The sequence below is a fragment of the Notothenia rossii genome, assembly GCF_949606895.1.
Source record: "Notothenia rossii genome assembly, chromosome: 7".
NCBI classification, from domain to species: Eukaryota; Metazoa; Chordata; class Actinopteri; order Perciformes; family Nototheniidae; genus Notothenia; species Notothenia rossii.
This window is the reverse complement of record NC_136905.1, coordinates 24,557,704-24,572,923: the sequence shown is the minus strand read 5'-3', so window position 1 is coordinate 24,572,923 and position 15,220 is coordinate 24,557,704. Positions and strand designations below refer to the sequence as shown.

General features: G+C 40.6%; 1 long non-coding RNA gene across 3 annotated transcripts; it reads right to left on the bottom strand.

Annotated features, from left to right (window-relative positions):
* Window positions 1-10,730: 10,730 nt before the first annotated feature.
* Window positions 10,731-13,316, bottom strand: LOC307013138. 3 transcript variants are annotated; one of them, XR_013800863.1, is made up of 5 exons: window positions 13,047-13,316; window positions 12,596-12,656; window positions 12,397-12,508; window positions 11,938-12,060; window positions 10,731-11,758 (listed from the first exon to the last, which is right to left on the bottom strand). It is a non-coding gene; the product is annotated as an uncharacterized lncRNA (long non-coding RNA). The 3 variants fall into 3 exon arrangements; XR_013800864.1 differs by having other exon boundaries at window positions 12,417-12,508; XR_013800865.1 differs by having other exon boundaries at window positions 12,397-12,490.
* Between the last annotated feature and the right edge of the window lie 1,904 nt (window positions 13,317-15,220).

Genomic DNA, 15,220 nt, shown 5'->3' with positions numbered 1-15,220 from the left:
AGTATGTAGGGTTTGGTTTGGGCTCAGCACAAAAACGCTTTGGTTAGGTTCAGAAAAGATCATGGTTTGGCCTAAAATAATTGCTGTTTCAGGATAAAATTACTACTTTATTTGAGTTAGGGTAGCATCGTATGGTTATAACAATAAACACACGGTTAAGGTTATGGAATGATTGTAGTCATGTTTAAATAAAGCACAGCAGACTGTCAGCAGTGGTTTTGAAGCACTTAATGTCTTGTTAACTGATGTCTTTGTTCTCCAGAGGTCATATAAGATGAGATGTTTGAAATTGTGTGTTTCATATATGTTTGTTATTGCATTCAACACATGGTAAAATCCCTCTCAAGTTGTCAAAAGCATGACGGCAAAAGAATATTTAACAAGGGTATTATTTTTTTCATGCACAGTTTATGACAACCTGTGAAAGCAGTCTAATGGCGCTTTTCCACTGCAGGACCTCGCACGGCTTAGTACGGTATGGTTAAGCCTTGGTAGGCCAGGCTCACTTTATGCTGCGTTTCCATTACAGTTTACCAACTGGGGTAGTAACTATAGTAACGCAGTGTAGGCAGGGAGATCGGCTGTTCGGCGGGCGGAGCAACGCTGCGTAAAACTGCCTTGACGTCATCTTCAATGCGAACCACAAAACCAAAACGTCAGCCGTTAGCTGTTAGCACTCAGAGCTCACAGCTCCTCATATCTGTTCAGAAACTAGACAAAAGTTAAACAAGTACAAACCACAGACTGTCTGTGTCATGGCGAATACATTCGCTGGTTTATTTATGGCTGTAGGCCGTTGTTGTATTACAATTAAATCATTGTAAGATATGTTCATTTTGTTGTAGTTGTAGCTCCCTTGCCAGCGATTCTCTCTGACCATTCAGCAGTCGAGAGTGTTTAGGTCACTAGTTTAGCATATTCAGCCCGGTTGTTGGCCCGGTAAGAACCTTGATTTTGGAGGGCCAGAAAAAAGGTGGAAAAGTAGCCCTGAGCCGGAACTACCCCTAGTGGAAAAGCAAAAGAAAGCGGGTTTGGCCCGGCCCGCTTAAACCGTGCTACATGCTGCAGTGGAAAAGCGCCATAAGTGGTGACTGACTGCTTTCTAAGTAAACTGAGAGAGATGACACCAACAGAAGCTGGCGGCTGTCAATACAGTGGAAAAGTGCCAAATGCAAAAAATCATAAACCTTTAGCCTGCCACATACAATAATGATTCTCCTCTGACAAAAACTGCTGACCGGTAAATTATTCATATTCATGCTATGAATAAATAAAATAAACAGGCGCCGCTCTCAGTCTACAAATCTAGGAAGTATTTGCCCATTTAATCATCAAATTTTAACAGAAGCTGCAACACATTGCATAAGCACTCAGGACTCCTGGGACAGTTGGAAACTTGACCAACTGCCAATAAGTGGTTGTGCCTAATTTTCCAGAGCCATTTGCCTCCTATCTGATTCCTTTGCCTCATATCAAGGCCCCCAGTATAAAGCCTGTCTCCCTCCCTTGGTCCCCTGATAGTTAACTTGGCTTTGTTGTGTACTGCACACATGCACATCCATTTCTAATTAGCAACAGACAGCATGTACCACTACTACACAAAATATTAGAATAGAGTAGAATAGCTTAGTGCTTTATTTTCTTTTTTTTTAACGTATTCCTGGTGTATGCAAGTCGATAGTGCCAGCAAACCACTGCTAAATGAATTTACCTACACACATGCCTTGCAGCAGTGTTCCTAATGGTTCTCTTCTCTACATGTAAATGACCTCCTGTCCTGGATCTTTGATTGCAGATCAATGGCTGTTTGCTTTATTTCAACATTCAGCACCGGTGAACCACAACGCCACGGGGGCAAATGTTGAACAGAGAATTTACAGGTTTGCTATCGAGCACTTTGAAACAATAAAGCTGCTAGTGAGCTATTAAACAAACGAGAGAATAAAGTGGCTGCTGTGGACCGAGATGAACACGATAGATACAACGTGGAAGGGTGTAATTATTCTTTACTGACACAAACGTTTAGCCCCCAGAGCGGAACAGTGTTTACCACAAATACCGCCACCACGCTTGACCTAATCATGGGCTGAGATTTACCTGACTGCATTTGAAATGTGTTACAGCTGATTTGTGTGTCAGAGCTGATAGTTAGTAATCAGCAGATTGTGTATCCTGACTCAGAGCTGCATCTGATCTCCCAACTAACTGCCAGCAGTGATATGTGCCCTTTTTTGTTTTACTTTTTTTTTTACAGTTCACTTAAAGGTAACCCATTTTAATGCATTTGATAATGGCATAAAACACATGTATAAAAGAAATGTTGAACATGAATGATGACATCAACTGATTCAAGCTTTTGAACCTATACTTCCTGATTTTTGGTTTATCTGTTGGATCTTGCTGTGTCATCTTTGTTGTTGTTTTGTTCACATTACAAGCATGAGCTGTTAAATCACTTAGAGCTACATTAACCAACATACAACTATCTGTTTGTGTGTGAACATACTTGACCACACTTGCTTCCCATTTTGATTGCCAGAAGCAATTGTTTGGACATTTCAATGATTGTTATGGGAACGGTATAAACAACCATATGGGGAATTGCAGTTTCAGAAAGCATGTTGTTCTGCCTAGTTAGAAAAAATTATCGCAGGAATCACAAAGCACGTAATCATACATAATGCAAGATAGAGGTGTATAATTGCATGGGGAGGGACTCCAAAAAGCGTATATACATCAACATGCATCCAGACCAGCAGGGACAATGGAGGACAGACTTAGCCATTACTGCCAACTCCTGACTGTAGAAAAATATGGCAATCCCTATATTGTCCTGCCAATGTATTAAAGCCATGAGCTGCATTCCAGGTCTTGATTATGTGTGTGATTTGTGTATGTATTGAGTGTGGGTGTGCTCCCATCCATACACATGACCACTGGTGTGCATGTGAGTGAACGTTGCACATATTTCATGGCTGGCATGTGTGTGATGTGTGTGCCGTTTCATGTGTGTGTAGGTGAGATGTGTGTGCCATTTCATGTGTGTGTAGGTGAGTGGGCACATGTGTATGTAACCCTGTGTGTGCACTCGCTGGCATGTCAGCTGATGTCCCCAGTAATCCAGCAGTGGGCCTGTTGTGGATTAGTAGCAGGCTCCAGGGGATGGGAATCCCATTCCCGTTTACAGCTCTCCCTGGCAGGAAGAAAGGCAAGGATGCCTTCTCTCTACTGCCTTCACACCGGTTGGAGCCTGAAGGTAGTTGTGTGTGTGCAGTGTGCGTCTGTATGTGTAGATGTTGTATGGATGCTTGTGAGTATGTATTATGTCTAACATTGAATTTGGCATTCTCCCTGTCTCCCATACTGAAATTAGTATAATACAAAGTCTTGAAAAAACATTAGTTCTTTGGATTTCATGGTTAATTGCTGATGCACTTTGTTTATTAGTGCATTGTCATTTAAGCCAGAGGGACAACAGTGTTTAAATCTGGTAAAGCTTTTATCCACTATTAGTGAATATATCATTTTTTTCAAATATTCTTTTTCTTATTAACAACTAAATTGAAAACTAATGATATCTTTATTAATATTTGTTATTAATTTTAGCATCGTTGAAATAATTTCCCTTTTTGCTCGGTTTTGGCGCAGTGGTTAGAGCGTTGGTCATCAGATCAAGGGGCGTTGGTGACTCTAGTTCGAATTCCGCCTCGGCCGCCACTGCGTCCTTGGGAAAGACACTTTGCCCGCATTTGCTCCTGTGGGTAATGTCCACAGTAATGACTCTTACATGTCTAATATGTGTAATGTGTAATTGTAAAGCGCTTTGAGCACCTGTAAAAGCGCTCTAATAAAAAATGTAATGCATTATTATTATTATTATTATTATTATTATTATATATAAATATGTTTACTTATATTAAATATATGCTCTTTCCATGGTGGAGGAAAAAATGCTGTATCAGTTTGGCCTTGCGACGGAGATACCTTTTGTAGGATCATATTGTACTGTGTGTTGGCATTTCTATCAAATCCATTGATGACACGCTCAGACACACACGGGCCATTACCTGGCAACAACATAACATTTCATCACGATAGGATTTTTTTTTAAGTCACTCCAACACCATCTAACACAAGAGCTGACATCTTGAACCTTCAGATACAACCTTACCTTCTCCCAAGTGACAATTCAAATGCCACCTTTCTTCCACCCGGAAAGAAAGAGAAAAACATTATTTATTTTTTGCGGCAAGGACTTGCAACTCGATAGCACAACAAAAGAGCTGTGGTGGCAAGTCCCCACGTAGACATTATATGTCAGCATCACCGTCATACTGTTAGCTTGTCCCAACTGTACAAAGCCGTCCTCATTCAGGGCACCTAACCAAGGTCAGCCTGGATTAGCCGCTAGTAACCCTATCAGGTCCAGCACAATGATTACAAAGCCCAGTGACACTGGCTGTCAGCAGACTCTTTCTGGCAACCCTATCTGTCCGACCCTTGGCTACAGAGCCACCGGAGAGGGTTAGTCCATTTCAAATTGTCCCCCCTTTGTGTCTCCCTTTATTTCCCCCCTTTGATTTTCGGTGACTCGTTTGGTTCATCAATCAGCCTGTCTGGATGTGTGTGTGTTTGAAACCCATGCTGCACATAATTCCTGTAATTTGTGGATTTTTCTTTCTTCTGCTTCCCCTTCCACATAGCCCATTCTTTGTACTTCTGAAGCCAACAGCCATCCTGCCTAATTCCCACACCCTCCGCCCTGCAAATGAATGAGCCATGTAGCTTTATGCTATCCACCAAATGATTTGTTACCTCATAAACATTTGTTGAATAATAATCAGAATTGTAAGCTTTACAGTCCTGGTGTCATCATCTTTAAACAGTATGAAATGTTTTGTCATACACTGTAAGATAGCAGTTTCTTAAAATAATGGTTTCTAGTTAGAGAACATCGTTCTCCTTTTCTTACCAATTCAGACATCATGTCAGAGTAAAACAAAATAAAGACTTGAGTTTCACTACAAGTGCAGTTCCTGTTTCCCTCCTTTTTTCAAAGGGAATTACACTTCAAGCCCATCGCTTTACTGCTTTACTTTCCTCCCGTGAACTGTTTTCCCAACATCCATGTCAGTTAGAAGCATGTTAACAAATCAAACCAAAAGACAGAGCTGCCTTTTGATTTTGGTTTGAAAAAACAACTATGATAAACAAGTACAAGAACAACAGTAACAACAGTGCTAGCAGCAAAACGTATTTGAGGCAACCAATGTTCTCCACTTCAGCACATCAGAGGCGTCCCTGCATCAGTCGCCCTAAAGGTACCCGTTTACAAAGTGATAGGGCTTAGGGTTTTTAACTCGGGGCGAGAAGCTGATTTGAAACCACCTCTGCTGCCAAGCACATGGACGGCTGCTGATTAGAAGAGGGTTGGCAGCAGTGGGCAGATGCCAGGCGGGGAGAGAGATGACGGCCTGTCGCCAGTCTGCCACCCAACCCCTTGCCTCCCCCAGCTGCCCCCTCCCCTACTGACCCCTCCCCCGTTGAATAAGAAAAAGACCAAAGACTTTCTGCAAAAAACCCGGATTAAGTTGGTGGAGGGGTGAAGTGAAGTATTGCTTTGTATCAAAATGCAGCAGATTTTACATTGTTACAATGACGGATACGAGTTTTGTTTTGATCATATGAAGCTGAAAATAAGTCTTCCTAGCCATTGGTGTTTTTTTTTCTACAAAAGTGGTGGGGAACAACAAACTTAGATGTCTATATAAGCTTCTGCAGTGACGTGCAGTGAGGTTCATGGCTGGTGAGGCACTGGCACTGACTCTTCAGGTTTACAAATATTATATTTTGACCTAAATCAAAATATAATATTATTTTCAAAAGCTTTTTTAGTCTGATGCTTCGATTAATTTTACACAGACAGTTCAACAAAAGGATACCCAAAAAATGTAATTTTATCATTTAAATATGTAATTGTTCTCTCTTAGTAAGATCCCATTTTCAATAAAATGGTGGTCTTACCTTGACTTGAAGATGAAGTCTATGCTATCCTTCTGGACAAAAATCTCTATAACTTTTTTGTAAAAGTCCTCCTTATCTTCTTTTAGTTTCAAAAGTCTATCATAAGTCTAATCGATAGATTTATTATTCGAAAATTATAAAATTAGGGTAGACATGTGGATATTATCCGACTGAACAAAACGGAAATTTATCTAACAGGTACGTTTCCCACAGATCTTAATTGGAGCTATTTTCTAAAATACTATGGACAAATCTCATTGCTTTTTTGTCGAGGGAAACAATGCGCAGCTTACTTCCGGGTTTTAGGAAGCGTCACTGCAACTCTCTCGGCTGAAGTCAAATAGTCCATTTAGCTTAGGAACCTTCCTAACGGAGTGAAATTACCCAGAAGTCCCTCAGTGGCAGCCATGATAAGTGTCGTTCGAATTCTCTAGAATGGTAGGAAAGGAGGTTTCAAACTTCCTTTATAACCTCCTTTAGCTTAGGAACCACTGGACCTCCCTAACCGAAAGGAGAGGAGAAAATGCTGCCCCACAATGCCTTGCAGCCGCAACATTTACCGTCACACAACAGTCGGCCGTTCACGGAAACAAACGATTATGACGGAGAAGTTATATCATGAAAGTCACGGTGCTTATTAAGCATTTTAAAATATATGTGGTAAGTTGCCAAAGTGCTTTGTTTTGAACGTTCATCAGTATTATAATCAAAAAGAGAAATATGAACATTAGTTTTTACTGAAATTGTCAAATAAAGTCAACATTTGACTGAGCTGTGTGAGGTTTGTTCAACTTTTAAAAGATGTTTGAATGGTGATATACACAGTGATAGATGTTAAGGACTAACGTTTATAATAAATAAATGTGTATTTACTTTTAAGATATTTTCATAGTTCATACAATCATACGTATTGGGATCATTTGTATTAATGTGGACTGGAGGGAGAGGGTGACGAGCATAAATGTCACTTTCCTTTTTTATTTCAATTACAACTTTGGTCATGAAGAATATGTTTCTCTGTTGTCCACGTTCATAAAGCATAAAACAACAGCATCACAGCACGGTGCAGAATCTCTAGATGAGTTTACAGTAGTCCCTCGTTCTTATTAAACATCCATGTAGTCCGTTGTATCGAACACTGTATTTCCATAGTTTCACCACAGCAGCAGACGCACACAATGACGTCCGCTTGCGCATCATAAACACGTTGGATAGTGAAAGTGCATTCGGATTCTCTAAAGTACCGCAGTCTCTTCTCCTAAGTCCTTTTGAATTCTCCTATCCACTATCCCTTAACCCCGTGACGTTTCACTCAGAGGTCAAGGAATAGGAGATAGGGTTAGAACTTAGGAGCTGATTTTTAAACTATCCGACCGCAACCCTCGTCTCCTCTTCACACACTACACTATTCGCGGCACACGTACTTACAGCCAATCAGCTCTGAATTATGTGAGATGACGTATGGCAGCTCAGTGCCCCTATGGTCATTATTTTTTGCCACACACATTAAATAGAAAAATAGTAGTTCTTACAGTCACCATTGACTTAGACAGTGAGAGGGAGGGGCATGATCAGGTTTTGCCCACATGGCTCAAAACGTCTCAATAGGAACACACTGTAGACACTAATTAGAAGAACACAGACTAAAACAGCAATATACAGACGAATCAGATGATTAAACACGATCTTAAAATATATTTTATATATTTATTTTTTGGGTAATCATTATTCGTAATACTTTCTGCTGACACTAGGTGGGGCTGTGCCCCTAATGACCAGTCACCACTGTTCCTAGCTAAGGTCGCACAATGACAGATCACAATGCACTTTTTCTCTTCCCTTCTTCACGCCCACACACATTCAAAAGCACACAGACACACATGGACTCTACTTTGTGCAAGTTTGGGATACTGAACATTCTTTTCCCAGCCCATAGAGGATGAAACATTTTGAGCTTTTTGGGTGTTTCAAAATCGATCAATCATCGATCAATGTGTATTTATATAGCCCAATATCACAAATGTTACATTTGTCTCAGTGGACTTCACTGTTTGTACAGAATATCAGTATGACAATACGACACCCTCTGTCCTTAGACCCTCACATCGTACAAGGAAAAACTTCCGGAGAAAACCCACAGTTTAAAGGGAAAGATGGGAGAAACCTCAGGGAGAGCAACAGAGGAGGGATCCCTCTCCCAGGACGGACAGACGTGCAATAGATGCCGTGTGTACATTGACAAGATAATACATTTGCAGCATAGGTAGTCCAAATGTTTGGAAATGCATGTGAATGTGAATCCACGAGGATATCCAGCCAGGATTTATTATCCAGGACCACAGCAACAGGCACAGCCACAACTCAAGATCCAGGGCTCGCGATCCAGGACTCAGGACCACGGCAGCAGGATCATCCATGACTCCGGATCCCGGCGTATATAGACACCAAAAAGAAAGAAATTTGGGGAAGCTGGGTTATTCGGAATATGAGAGTACACAGGTATAGACAGAGCAGCCTGTCCTCCTACAAAAAACGACCAAATAGGTCGATTGTTTAAGCACCTTAGATTACGAGCCATAGGCACGTTTTAAAGTGTAGCACCTCTAGTGGTCGTGTAAGAAACAACATGCTCCCGTTTATTCACAAATTACCCTCTCTGGAAAATCCTAAATTGTAGAATAGTTTGGCCATTAAAATGCTTTTTGATTAGATTTCTAGCGAGAAGTGTATATTGTACTTTTAGAATCCGCGTGCAGTGGATGTGTAGGATCTATAGTTTGATAGATATTACGAAGATGATTTGAGGTCTCGCCAGGATAACGTGTATATGCGGCAGCTTCCATGTAAAGTTAGCGTGGGTGAAAACTGTTTTTCCTGTCTCAAAGTTTTCAGAATAAAACCGGATATATTCCCCGCACTGTCAAATTATTACACAGTGATATCTGCATTACTCATCCACTAAAAAACATCAGTTTATCCTGAGCGTCAACAGCTCTTTGAAATGGAATGGAACCACGGCAGACTTTCCAAAACTGGAACCCCCCCCCAGAACTACCAACCCAGTCTCACAAAAAAACGTGTAATAACTACGTTGGTCCACAACGTAGGACGTAGTATTTCTACAAAAACGCCTCTGAAATTGTAAGATCCCTACGTTTTTTTTCACCATTCATTCCAATGGCTGGCGTCTGTCACGTGATCTTCACATTTCTCCCTGCAGAAAAAAAAACATGGCCGAACTTCGTTTTATTCTCAGTGTAAAATGCCTATATTAAAGTTAGTTTGGCCATTAAAATGCGTTTTGATGTCATTTGATGCGAGAAATATGAGTTGTTATTTCAGATTATGTGTGCAGTGGATGTACATGATCTTTAGTTTGCTAGTTATTATGAAGATTACTTCAGGAATTTGTTTCTATACAACGTTTTCATTGTTACCATGGTGGTTGCTAGGGACGCTGCTATCGATATTATTTCTGTTATGTTGTGTAAAATGGTGTTATCTTTATTGCTACCCTCTTCCCCGTCAATGTTGGTCCACAGCGCAAAGGTATTAGTTTAACAAAATCCGCAATTGTGGCATAGTGTGGTGCCGAGAGATGGGAGTCGGAGGCGGGGTATCAAAGGTACAAGCTAGACTTTTATTTAGCATCTCAAAAACAGACCGGCAGAGACAGGAAGTCCGGCTCACTAAAATGTCCGTGCAGAACAATACCCTAACCCAGCGCCGTATAGATAGAAGAGTTATGACAGCGGAAGTCCAAAAACGGTTATCGTCACGTGGTTCATGCAGACGAGGATCGTTCCCCGGAAGTTCATGGCAGGCAATGTGAATGCATTGATAACAGGAGATAGAACTACGATTTTTGGTAATTATTAGTGAATAAAGGTTTTGATTTGCAATATTTATAAAACAAATCGATATGTGTATGTATTTACATCAATGTGTTTTAAAAAATAAAATAGAATTTGCTAATATTAAGTGATAATATTAGGATTAGTGTGAACAACTAGTTTACATGTTAGGCTAACAGTGCCTTGGTTAAAGAGCCTTTTGCTGTTTATAGCTTTGAATTCTTTAAAACCACTATTATCTTCTTAAACCTGTATGGTAGTCAGGAGCATCACTTTCTAATGTTTATTGATATATTTAGAGGGAGGGGATCTAAAGGAATGCTTCAAAATTCAGATTAGATTCATTTCTACCATTTTCTTAAATTCATGGTAGTTTCAGTAATCCCATGGTAATTGAGGACACAAGTTATCTAAATGACTAATGTCATCTTTATGGCTTTCAGAAAGGACAGGAGACCGACAGGTGACTATCAAAGGACTAGCAGCAGCAGCAGCAGCAGCATGATGATGATGTTAAATGTGTTATTTTAGGAACATCCATTGCAAATACATGGAATTCAATAAACATTGAATAGCATATCATGCATTTTGTCTGTGTCTTTTCCTCCGTGTTGTCCTGGTTTGCTGTGCTGCCTCCTAGTCGCCACCATGGTTTGCTGTGCTGCCTGGGGATGCTCAAATCGCTCCGAGAAAGGAGTACGAATGTACGGCTTCCCCACAGAGCGGAGGAAAAAATGGCTGGCTCAAGTCAGCAGGAGCAATTTCACGACCAACAGCAACAAAATATGTGAGGTTATTATGTACAAACAGTGCATTTGCACTTTTTCACAAAACGAAAACCACACCATTGGGAAAGCTTAATGTTTTGTTTAATACAAAAAAACAGGGAAAGGCTTGAAAAACACAGAGTTGAGACTCAGGGTGCAGGGTGAGGGTCTCAGTGCAGGTATTCAGGCTCCATTGAATCCCCCTCTGGTTCTTGTGCTGAAAGAGGGAGTAACAGACAGGAGAAAGGGGTATACACACCTATATAGCACACCTATTGGATGGGAAATTGCCTTGGAGAGATAAGGTGTGGTCTTTGTTCCCAACTGAAGTTATGGAACTTTATTATTTGTGAGTTAAACAAAGTATGACAAATGGCATCAGTAACAGATGTGATATGAATTTCTATAAAGTTGTGTCACATTCTTGGTCATATTTTATATACAGTATGTAATGAGTATAACATGTCCAGTAAGTAAGAGAAGGGCCCCTGCACCACGATTCACCCCGGGACCTGTATCTACAAAGCCCATAGCTCATGATCACAGCTATAGTGTGAAAGGTGACACAGGTATAATAAGTATGAACTCTTAGTAACAAAAGTCATATTTCTTATTTTTAAGTGGTATAATATTTTAAATGTTCTAAAATCTACAGTGCCATGTCTTCTACTTACATTAGTCTCAAAGATTGAGGGAAGAAGGGATGAGGAGACTGAGAGAAAGGAAAGTGAGGGTGAAGAAAGAGAGGACATGGCTAGTGAGGAGAGACAGGGAGGGTGGACACCACCCACTCAGCCAGCAGCCAGTCAGCATACGAGGGAACCAGCAGCCAGTCAGCATACAAGGGAACCAGCAGCCAGTCAGCATACGAGGGAACCAGCAGCCAGTCAGCATACGAGGGAACCAGCAGCCAGTCAGCATACGAGGGAACCAGCAGCCAGTAAGCATACGAGGGAACCAGCAGCCAGTCAGCATACGAGGGAACCAGCAGCCAGTAAGCATACGAGGGAACCAGCAGCCAGTAAGCATACGAGGGAACCAGCAGCCAGTAAGCATACGAGGGAACCAGCAGCCAGTCAGCATACGAGGGAACCAGCAGCCAGTCAAACAGATCTATTAAAAAAATTAAAGAGAAAATTAAAGAGCCAAGAAGGAACCACCAAAAAAGCAAAGTCTGCACTAAGAAAAATCAGGAAGGAAAATGCAGCTCTCAAGAAAACAATGAAAATTAAGGACAACAAATATAAGAAAACGTTTTCAAAAGACCAACTTAAGGCATTAGGCAGACTCACCACAAAGGGGATGAAATGGAGCAATGAGACAATTAAGAAGGCTTTAAAAATTTGCTTTGGTGCGGACCAACGGGTTACAAAACTCTGCAGGAATTGCAGATTCCCCTTCCAGGAATAAGGACACTGCAAAGAAGGATGCAATGTGTTAAGTTTGAGCCTGGTGTGTAACAGCTAACATCACTGCCCCTCCACCCGTAACATCACTGCCCCTCCACCTGCCAACATCACTGCCCTCCACCTGCCAGCACCCAGCCAGAGGAGCGCAAACAACAAAAACAAGCAAGGTGTCCCGTCATACCTGAAAGTTTGGGTTGGCAAAATGGAGTAAGAGAGGGACTTGAAAAACCTTGGTGGCTCTCTACTCATGTTGTTACAGTTGTCTTGGTTGCAGCTCTCAAGTTTTTTTTGTTGCCATTTCCACATCTTTAGAAAGTATGAAACAAATGAAGTGAAATCAACCTCTTCTCTGGAGAACAAACTTTGATTTCTCTGTCTTGTGATTTTGCAGTCTTGCAGTTTTACTCCTCCACCTGTAACATCACTGCCCCTCCACCTGCCATACAGTAGGTTACTAACAAGATGACTTATATAATACAGTGATAGAATACATGTTTAGTATGCTTACTTATATAAAACAGTAGTAGCCTATTAAACTTACCTTGTGTTTTCACTCTCACTTAAGTCCCTCTTCCTTTGCCATCAATCCAAAATCAGCTGAGCTGCAACATTATACAGACAGGTAATAATCAACATAATCACAAGGACACAATATGGCTCTACTAAAAACACTAACTCTTACACGCACCAAAGTTATATTTATCTAATATTTAACTCCCTCCACCCCCGCATACAATCCCTTTTAGAAGCCCCTCTTCTCTAATTCAACAACGTTGGACGAAATGACATTAAGAGAACGGACTTTACAATTAAAAGGCTGTTCAACGTGTGTTGCTAACTTGATCCGGAATCCTAGCTTTATCTGTTATCTGTAAACGTTCCCTAATTCTACTAATTTAGGGATAATCCACTGACATCCTTTAATACACATGTTAATTTGAATCAGATGTACTGATAATATCCGCAATATAAATCTTTAAACTTCTTCTTACCTTTAAAAGTCCGTCACGAACGGTCTATTATGCTGCAACTCTACAGCTCTGCTAGCCTTGGCGCTAACTTCCGGGGAACGATTGAGAGGCTCCACGATTCGCCATTGCTGTAAAAAAGTGGTCCATTGGAGTGAACGGAGATGACGTAACTCTCAGTCTATACGGCGCTGCCCTAACCCATAGATCCGTGGGTGAATAATGTCAATCACCACAATAGATACGTTATTTTCCTCTGTGCAATTCTCAATTTACTCAACAATAACACATCCTTGTGTTATATATTATATAGAGCCTTGATGAGAAGACTTCTAGACAAACATGAGGAACTGCCGCCAACACTGAAAACGTGACGTGGATCATAAATATATCAGCAATTAAACAACATCTTACATTTATTTTCACACAATACATCTCCTTACAGTATCAACACTAATTTGGCTGACTTTTATATTTGATCCAATTGGTAGATAGGCTGTATTTACACCATAAACGTGCACAGCTGATAGAAAGGGACGCCTGGTGGTTAAAGCATGTTATTGAATTTCATTATTTTTATTATTAGATATTAATAGGATCCCTAAAGTATATTCATTACTCGTTATTCTCTACTAATAGTTAATTAAAGACTGTATATAATGACTATTTTGCACATCCCTTTCAAGATTTCAAGATTTTCTAAGGCTTATTGACATATATACACAAACGGTGTAGTTATGCAATGAATGAAAAACGTTGTGTATACCTCCAGCAATGTTAACTATGTTGAAGCACTTATTTTAACTGATATTATACATATGTATTATACTCTTATATAAGATGTATGTAGATAGTATAAGAAATGTGCAGAATATGTCAGTTTAATGGTGGAGGTATACACACGTATTGATAGATGTCTTGTGATGCACTGTTGAGGAACCTGCGACCCAAGTTTTTCATCTCCAGCCTTGTCAGGTATTGAACAATCAATAAATAAAGAACACAGAATCATTAAATATGAAACACAGAATTTGTGTGATTATACTAAATGATTTACAAATAAACACCACTGCATATTTACAACTGTTATACATGCTGATGTAACGCAAATGTTTCCAACTTGGGATCAATAAAGTATATCTTATCTTAAGATGATCGATGGCTACTGCCATATTTGCAAAATGTGCCTCTGAACCTTGACAAGTGCATGTTTCAGGCTTATCAATTAACAACAGGAGGGGTCACAGACATAAGACCAGCTGTTAAATAAAGCTTTTCTGACCTTAGCTGGCATGTGGGTATATTAATGCTGCCCATTATGGGCACAAGCAATTTTCACCCATTTATTAATTATATGTTTTACATTTGAGTGTTTCCTATCCCCTAAACCTCCAGGGATGTACACAGTTTAATACTGGCAACTTCTTATAATGGGAAATATGAAAACGTCTTTTAAAACTACAACTCCCAGTAGATACGTGCCATAGATAGAGAACATGTTGCGAAACATAATAGCCAGCGTGTAGTTCTGGGGACGGAGTGGGGGAGGGGGGGACGGGGTGGACCCGTTCAAATCCAGTTTTGGACAGTCTGCCGTGGTTCCATCCCATTTCAAAGTGCTGTTCGGCGCTCGGCGTAACCCTCGGAGCACACTCTCCAATCACAGAGCTTGAGGACTATCACGGGGTTTGCCAAGCGAAGCGGAGATAATACTTACTTCCGGGTGTAATATTCTGTAAAGCAAATTAGCTGCTCCGACCCTTGGTCCTGACGGACTCCAACTTGTGTTTATTAATCAAACAAATAAATAAACACAAGGATAATTATGTGTTATTGTTGAGTAAATTGAGAATTGCACAGGGGAAAATAACGTATCTATTGTGGTGATTAACATTATTCACCCACGGATCTATGGGTTAGGGTATTGTTCTGCACGGACATTTTAGTGAGCCGGACTTCCTGTCTCCGCCGGTCTGTTTTTGCTAAATAAAAGTCGAGCTTGTACCTTTGATACCCCGCCTCCGACTCCCATCTCTCGGCAACACACTATTCCACAATTGCGGATTTTGTTAAACGAATACGTTTGCGCTGTGGACCAACATTGACGGGGAAGGGGGTAGCAATAAAGATAACACCATTTTACACAACATAACAGAAATAATATCGATAGCAGCGTCCCTAGCAACCACCATGGTAAC